Below are 7076 nucleotides of genomic sequence, written 5' to 3' on the forward strand. Positions count from 1 at the left end.
ACTATGAGCATTTATGAGCCCCTTTAACCTTTGCCCTTTTGTAGTGACCATGCATCACTGACTTATGATAAGCCACCTAATGAACTAACACACTACAGCATCATAACTCAAGCCCAATCAAAGCTGACAATCCTGTTTGTTTTTGCCTTCTCATGAGTAAGCAAACCCCTGCTTATACCAGACACATAGGCAGTGGTGAGAAAGCCTGGGCTAGGTGCAAACTCCAGAAATTGGATAGAGCCTATATAAAATGAAAAGTAATATTTATTCGGCAAAAGCTATGGAATATTTGGAATATGGAATACAGATATTTTTTCCTTAAAATATCACTAAATAGTATCAGTATACAGTATATCACAGCCTTGTCTGTTTATTCTGCCATGGATGCACATCAGCTTTTGAAGCTCTGCTACAGTACGAGTCTATGCACTGGAAGTAAGACAAGACTCATAACACAAATACAGTTTATTTGAATATATAAGGGAAAGTGTATACTGTATCTTTGGTTCTGTAACCGGTCACAAATTATTTTAAGCTACCCGTGTTTTTCTTGCTTTTGATAGGAACAAAAGCATGACATCTGATTTTCTTTCAGTTTTCGTCGAAGAAAAAAAACAAAAAAACAAAAAACAGCTGGATCTCTGTTTTTTCCTACACGCAAACTCTGTAATAGCTGTTATCATCGGTTTTAAATCATTTGCAAAATATGAGCCGGAAAATTATTTTCTATAGCTTTGAGGATATTTTGAACTGTAGCTCATCATTAGAATCACTGCTGACACTTCACACATGTAACTGATAGTCTGTTAGACATTTATAGGAGGATCCGCTGGAGGGACTATCCAAATAAAATACTTCCACATCCCTCTGTTATGAGTCCTGCCCTCTAACACACACACACATACATAGGAGCTTATATAATCAGGCTTACCCCAGGTCAGCTTGCGATTCTGATTATTCTTATGTGGTCGTCAAAGAGATCCTTCACCTCTCATTATATATAAAACTAAAATTAAACACATCTGAAATGTTAATCAGATGTTCGACTCATGCCCAAGCTAAACACACCCTATCACTCACTAAAGCCTTTTCCCAGTACTCCACTTTGAATCACACCAGCAGGACTTTGTGGTTTTATTCACAGGCATCTGGAGTGTGTGTCCATGCTGACTGAACTAAGTCTGTTTCCACTTATCCCACATGAAGGGGACTTCAGGATGAGTCGTTTCAGATCAGACCGCCGTGTGATGATGGGAGCCAGCGGAAGATCTTCACTGTTTAGTAGACCCTAAAAGGAATATCACCTTTGTGTTTATATAGCAGTGACAGTAATGAGAGAAGAGTATGTGTGTGTTTATGTGTGTGTGCGCCTGTTTTCAGTCAGTATTCTCTTTTTTTCGTTTAGATATGATCTTGGGGTTTCAAAGGGCTTAATCTGTTCCTCTCGCACAATGACCATGTTTACATGCACATCATTTTCCGTTTAAAGATCCCATGAAATTAAATTGGAGTTTTGTTGCTCATAGTCGCCCTCCCTAATTCCACCTGTGCCTGACTAGCAATGCCAAGTAGCAAATCATTGTGTCCTGGTGGTAATGTCAACTGGCTCATTATATTCTATTTATTATGTTCTATCTATTCTTTTTCTGTGATATCTCTGTCCTAGTTTCCTTTTTAAAAGGATATACATCTACAATAGAAAAAAAAAAGAAAGGAAACTGGGCTCGTCAAGCAATATTATGGGGCCTTTAAAGGAATAGTTCACCCAAAAATGAACATTCTGTCATTATTTGCTCGCTCTAATGTTGCTCTAAACCTGTATGACTTTCTTTCTTCCATGGAACACAAAAGGTTGTAAAAAAAATTGTAAAACGTTTTCAAAAAGCAAAACCATGAAACAAAGTAAAAGTAGTCGATACAACTTGTGCACAATATTCCAAGTCTTCTGAAGACATACGATAACTTACTATCTCAAATCAAATCATTGATGAGCTGAATGTGTGGCACCCAAATCAAATGTGGCAACTACGATGCACGTTTATTGCCATGATGTTTGGTCATGAGACAAACAAGAACCAATGTGGTTTAATGTCATTGACATCCAACATTTGTCGTAGTCACTATATATTATATTCATACACTGAGTTCAGACAGCCTGGAGTCAATACTCACTTTCATTATATGGCCAAAAGCAGTGTGAAGACCTTTTAATATTTTTCTTTTTGTGTTATTCAGAGAAACGAAAGTCATACAGGCTTTGAAGTGCCATTAGGGTGAGACAATATAACTTTTCTTTAAGGTCCCTATTCTGGTTAAGTCTTTATTCCACAGAAGTTTATTCTTGCTTTTATTTAATCTCACCTAGATTATTGTAATGCACTGTTTTCATCTTTAAATCAACGCACTTTAGCACAACTACAATCGGTGCAAAATGCTGCAACAAGACTTTTGAAACAAATTAGGTCTTTTAAACATATTACTCCAGTTTTAGCTCCCTTGGATTGTTTACCAGTTAATTTTAGGGTTGATTTTAAGATTGTATTAATTACATATAAAACATTACACGGCTTGGCACCAGATTATTCAGCAGAATTTATAAGACCTTATGAAACAGTTAGACCTCTTAAATCTTCTTGTCGTGAACTGTTGGCTGTTCTAAGATCCAGATAAAAAACTAACGGTGATAAAGCATTTGTAGTGAAGGCCCCACGATTATGGGAAACAGCCTGCCCTGGGAGATTAGATGTGCTGAATCTGTGTCTGTTTTTATTTTTCGTTTAAAAACTAATTTGTATAAACTTGCTTTTCTTAGTTTGTAAATAAAATTACCTTGTGTTTTACTAAGTGTGTTTTGATTTTATATTTTGTGAAGCACTTTGTGCTGTATTGCTGAAAGGTGCTATATAAATAAAGTTATTATTATGTTTATTTAGAAGCGATTTGATAGGTGTTGGTAAGAAACAGATCAATATTTCAGTCCTTTTTCACTATAAATCTACTTTCACCCAGCCCTTCTATGAACATTCATGAGAGTTTTTCTGTTTTTTTTTTTTTTAGCCAATTCACATTCTTCATGCATATTGCCACCTACTGGGCAGGGAGGAGAGAAAAAAGGGATGGATAAAGCAAAGGATAAGAATAAATAAATCATATTTGCACAACAGGCCAGTAGGTGGCGATATGCATGAGGAATGCAAATCGGCTAAAAACAGGAGAAGAACAACTCTTGTTAAAGGAAAAAAACTGTGTAAAACAGTAAAAAAGGACTTAAATGTTGATCTGTTTCTCACCTATACTTATCATATCACTTCTTAAGACATAGATTTAACCACTGGAGTCGTTTGGATTACTTTTATGTTGCCTTTATGTGCTTTCTGGGGCTTCAAAGTTCTGGACACCATTTACTTGCATTGTATGGACATACAGAGCTGAAATATTCCTCTAAAAATCTTCGTTTTTGTTCAACAGAAGAAAGTCATACACATCTGGGATGGCATGAGGGTGAGTAAATAATGAGAAAATTGTTGTGTGAACTATCCCTTTCATAATTAAATATTCTTGTGCGTATAAATACGGTCATTTGCCGCCTTTCGCCCATCAACAGTTAACAATCCATCAGCACAATTTTCTGATCTGAGAACGGTTTGCTAAATGTGCTGAGAAATCTATGCTGGAAACAGTTTTTAATCGACCCGTAACGAACCATGTTTAATTGGAAATGCTACTGAAACCATCATGAAACCATGCTATTTGCAAGTGTGTGTCTGTCTATGCAGTGAAGGTTTACACGTGTAATGACTGTGTATAGAAATGTGTATGCTATTGTAACATCATGCATGCTAAAGTGGTCTTCATTTGACAAACATGAACCCTTTCTAGGTCAGGGGATATCCATCATAGCTCACCCCCAACACAGAGGCACTGCACCTAGTCAGAGCATGTAATTTCACCCTCCTGGGTCCTGAATGCAAGGGGACGCTGTAATTGAGCCCCTGACAGAGTCTAAGGGAGCCACACTAACCCGCCCCAAATCCTCTCTGCCCCTTCCCCAGCTGTGCCACATCCATCTACGTCTGTTAGCCGGACACATACTAAACATATCTTCTTATATCTTGTCTATGTTCTCTCTTTCACTCCCATTATAAAGATCTTAATAGTCACAACGGTTAGAATATTATGTTTTTTTCATTGACATTGAATGTTACTTTGGGTCCTGTTGGTAAAAAATACTGCAAATGGCTAAAAGGGAAGCTAATTCTTATTAAAAATAATTTCACATCTAATATCATTTGTATGCAGATGCCACTTGGTTTTATAGTTTGTTGATTAATGTGATGACATTTTTTATTTTATTTGTGTTGTAACAGAATGAGAAACTTTTTCCAAGGGTTTATGCAGTGTCCACCATCAAAGACTTGATAGCCAGTGTCTGAGCCTCACTTCTATGTGCATGGGTCAGCATTTCACACCAGCTTCTTGGTTAAGCTTTGGCACTTTCAATGTACAATTGAAGAGATGTACAATTTTTTATTTTTTTTAATTCCTGGAGAGGTAAATTGCTGGATTTAGCTGTGTGTATGTGAATGTGTGTGTGTTTGTCCATATAATTGTACATTGTGTGAATTCTGAACATCTGTGTCTTTGCATGTGTTTATTTTAGGGTACGTGTGTGTGTCATAAGCACTGGTCTCTGCAGTCTGTGGTGCCTTTCGATCTCATAGTGGAGTTCCCCCAGAAGGGAGCCCTCATCACATGCACTTAGGGAGAGAGTGGGCGAGTGGCCCGTCACTGTAAACTAAGCTTAGCTTTGGCACCAGCCATGTATAGGGCCCAGAGTAGGGTGATCACTCTGTGCTTAGCATGGCTGAACAATGGGCATGGTAGAACTGAGGAGGTGGATGGAAGGGGTCATGATAGGTGGCTTGACATTATGCTGACTTAGGGGTGGGCGATATGACCAAAATCTTTTATCATGGTATGAATAATTTTACATCATGATAATGATATATATCATGATATCACATTATGCCACATTTCAGTTCAGATGTTGACTAGTATTATTATTTTTATTATAAACTTTCCTCAAGAATCTTGAAATCTTCTGAAAGCAATGCAATAAAGGAAATAATCCTTATATATATATATTGTGACGAGGAGGAGGGGTGGCCAGGCCGTGAGGACACACGCCCGGCGCTGAATCTTCCTAATCAGACAGGAGGGGGATAAGGAGGAGCTGGAGATGCCAGTTTGAGAGAGAGAGAGTGAGAGCGAGAGAGAGCGAGAGAGAGTGACACGTGTGTGTGTGTGTGTGTGTGTGTGTGTGTGTGTGTATATATATACTATATACAGTGCTGTGGAAAAGTATTTACCCCCATCCTGATTTCTTCTGTTTTTGTGTATTTTTCATACTAAATTGCTTTAGATCTTCAAATACAATATATAATAAAACAAAAGTAAACCTGAATATACACAAAACTGATCTCTACAGTTTTAATATATATATATATATATATATATATAGAAGCAAAAAAGTTATCCAACAGCTATATCACCCATGTGAAAAACTGTCCCCTTAATGTTAATAGCTGGTTGTGCCACCTTTAGCAGCAACAACTGCAAACAAATGCTTCCGATAACTGGAGATCAGTCATTCACAGCGCTGTGGTGGAATTTTGGCCCACTCTTCTTTGCAGAACTGCTTTAGTTCAGACACACTGGAGGGTTTTCGAGCATGAACTGCCCCTTTAAGGTCCTGCCACAGCATCTCAATTGGGTTCAAGTCAGGACTTTGACTAGGCCACTACAAAACTTTAATTTAGCTTCTTTTGAGCCATTCATAGGCGGACTTTCTCCTATGCATTGGATCATTGTCTTGCTGCAAAATCCAGCTGTGCTTGAGCTTCAAATCACGGACTGATGACTGGACGTTCTCCTTTAGGATTTTCTGGTGGAGAGTAGAATTCATGTTTCCCTCAATTATTGCAAGTCACTCAGGCCCTGAAGCAGCAAAGCATCCCCACACCATCACACTACCACCACCATGCTTGACCGTAGGTATGATGTTCTTTTTGTGGAAATCTGTTTGATTAACACCAGATGTAACATTACCCCGTCTTCCAAACAGTTCCACTTTCGACTCATCAGTCCACAGAACATTCTTCCAAAAGCTTTGAGGATCATCAAGGTGTGTTTTGGCAAAATTAAGATGAGCCTTAATGTTCTTCAGGGTTAGCAGTGGTTTTCGCCTCACCACTCTTCCATGGATGGCATTTTTGCCCAGTGTCTTTCTGATAGTGTAGTCATGAACGGTGACCTTTATTGATGCAAGATAGGCCTGCAGTTCCTTGGATGTTGTCCTTGGCTTTTTGTGACTTTCTGGATGAGTCGTCGCTGTGCTCTTGGAGGAATTTTGGAAGGTTGGCCACTTCTGGGAAGGTTCACTACTGTGCCAAGTGTTCTCCATTTGGAGATAATTGCTCTCACTGTGGTTCTTTTGAGTTCCAGAGCCTTTAAAATAGCTTTGTAACCCTTCCCAGACTGATATACTGGTATACTCTCGTCTGCCCAAATTTCCAGTAAACACTGCACCTTTGCCGTAGACCAAAGTGATCCCTTGCCCAGTCTCATCATTGACATCATGTTTCGACTTCCGTGCTCAGTCAAGGTTAGCGACCACACTAGATGCGTGCCGTGCCTGAGCCAATTGATCCGAGCCCACCTCTTCAAGCAGGCCAAGGCACGGTTCAGTGTACCGTGCCCGGGTAAGGTACGGAGCGATCACACTAGTCAAACGAACTGGACTTTGGGGGTCAAACGTGCTCTGGCACGGTACAGATTGCCTACTGTGAGTACACCCTAAGGTTCATCATACTGAGAGACACAACAGACTAATTAATTACACAAACTTAAGGCCCTTACCTCTTACCAGAGTTTCCAAATTGGCTTTGTCATAATGGGTTATGGAGTGTAGATTGATGTGAAAAAATAAAAATAATTTGTAGCATTTTAGCATAAGGCTGCAACATAACAAAATGTGAAAAAATAAAGGGGTCTGAATGCTTTCTGAATGCACTGTA

The sequence above is a fragment of the Myxocyprinus asiaticus genome, chromosome 23 (genome assembly GCF_019703515.2).
Source record: "Myxocyprinus asiaticus isolate MX2 ecotype Aquarium Trade chromosome 23, UBuf_Myxa_2, whole genome shotgun sequence".
Lineage (NCBI taxonomy): Eukaryota > Metazoa > Chordata > Actinopteri > Cypriniformes > Catostomidae > Myxocyprinus > Myxocyprinus asiaticus.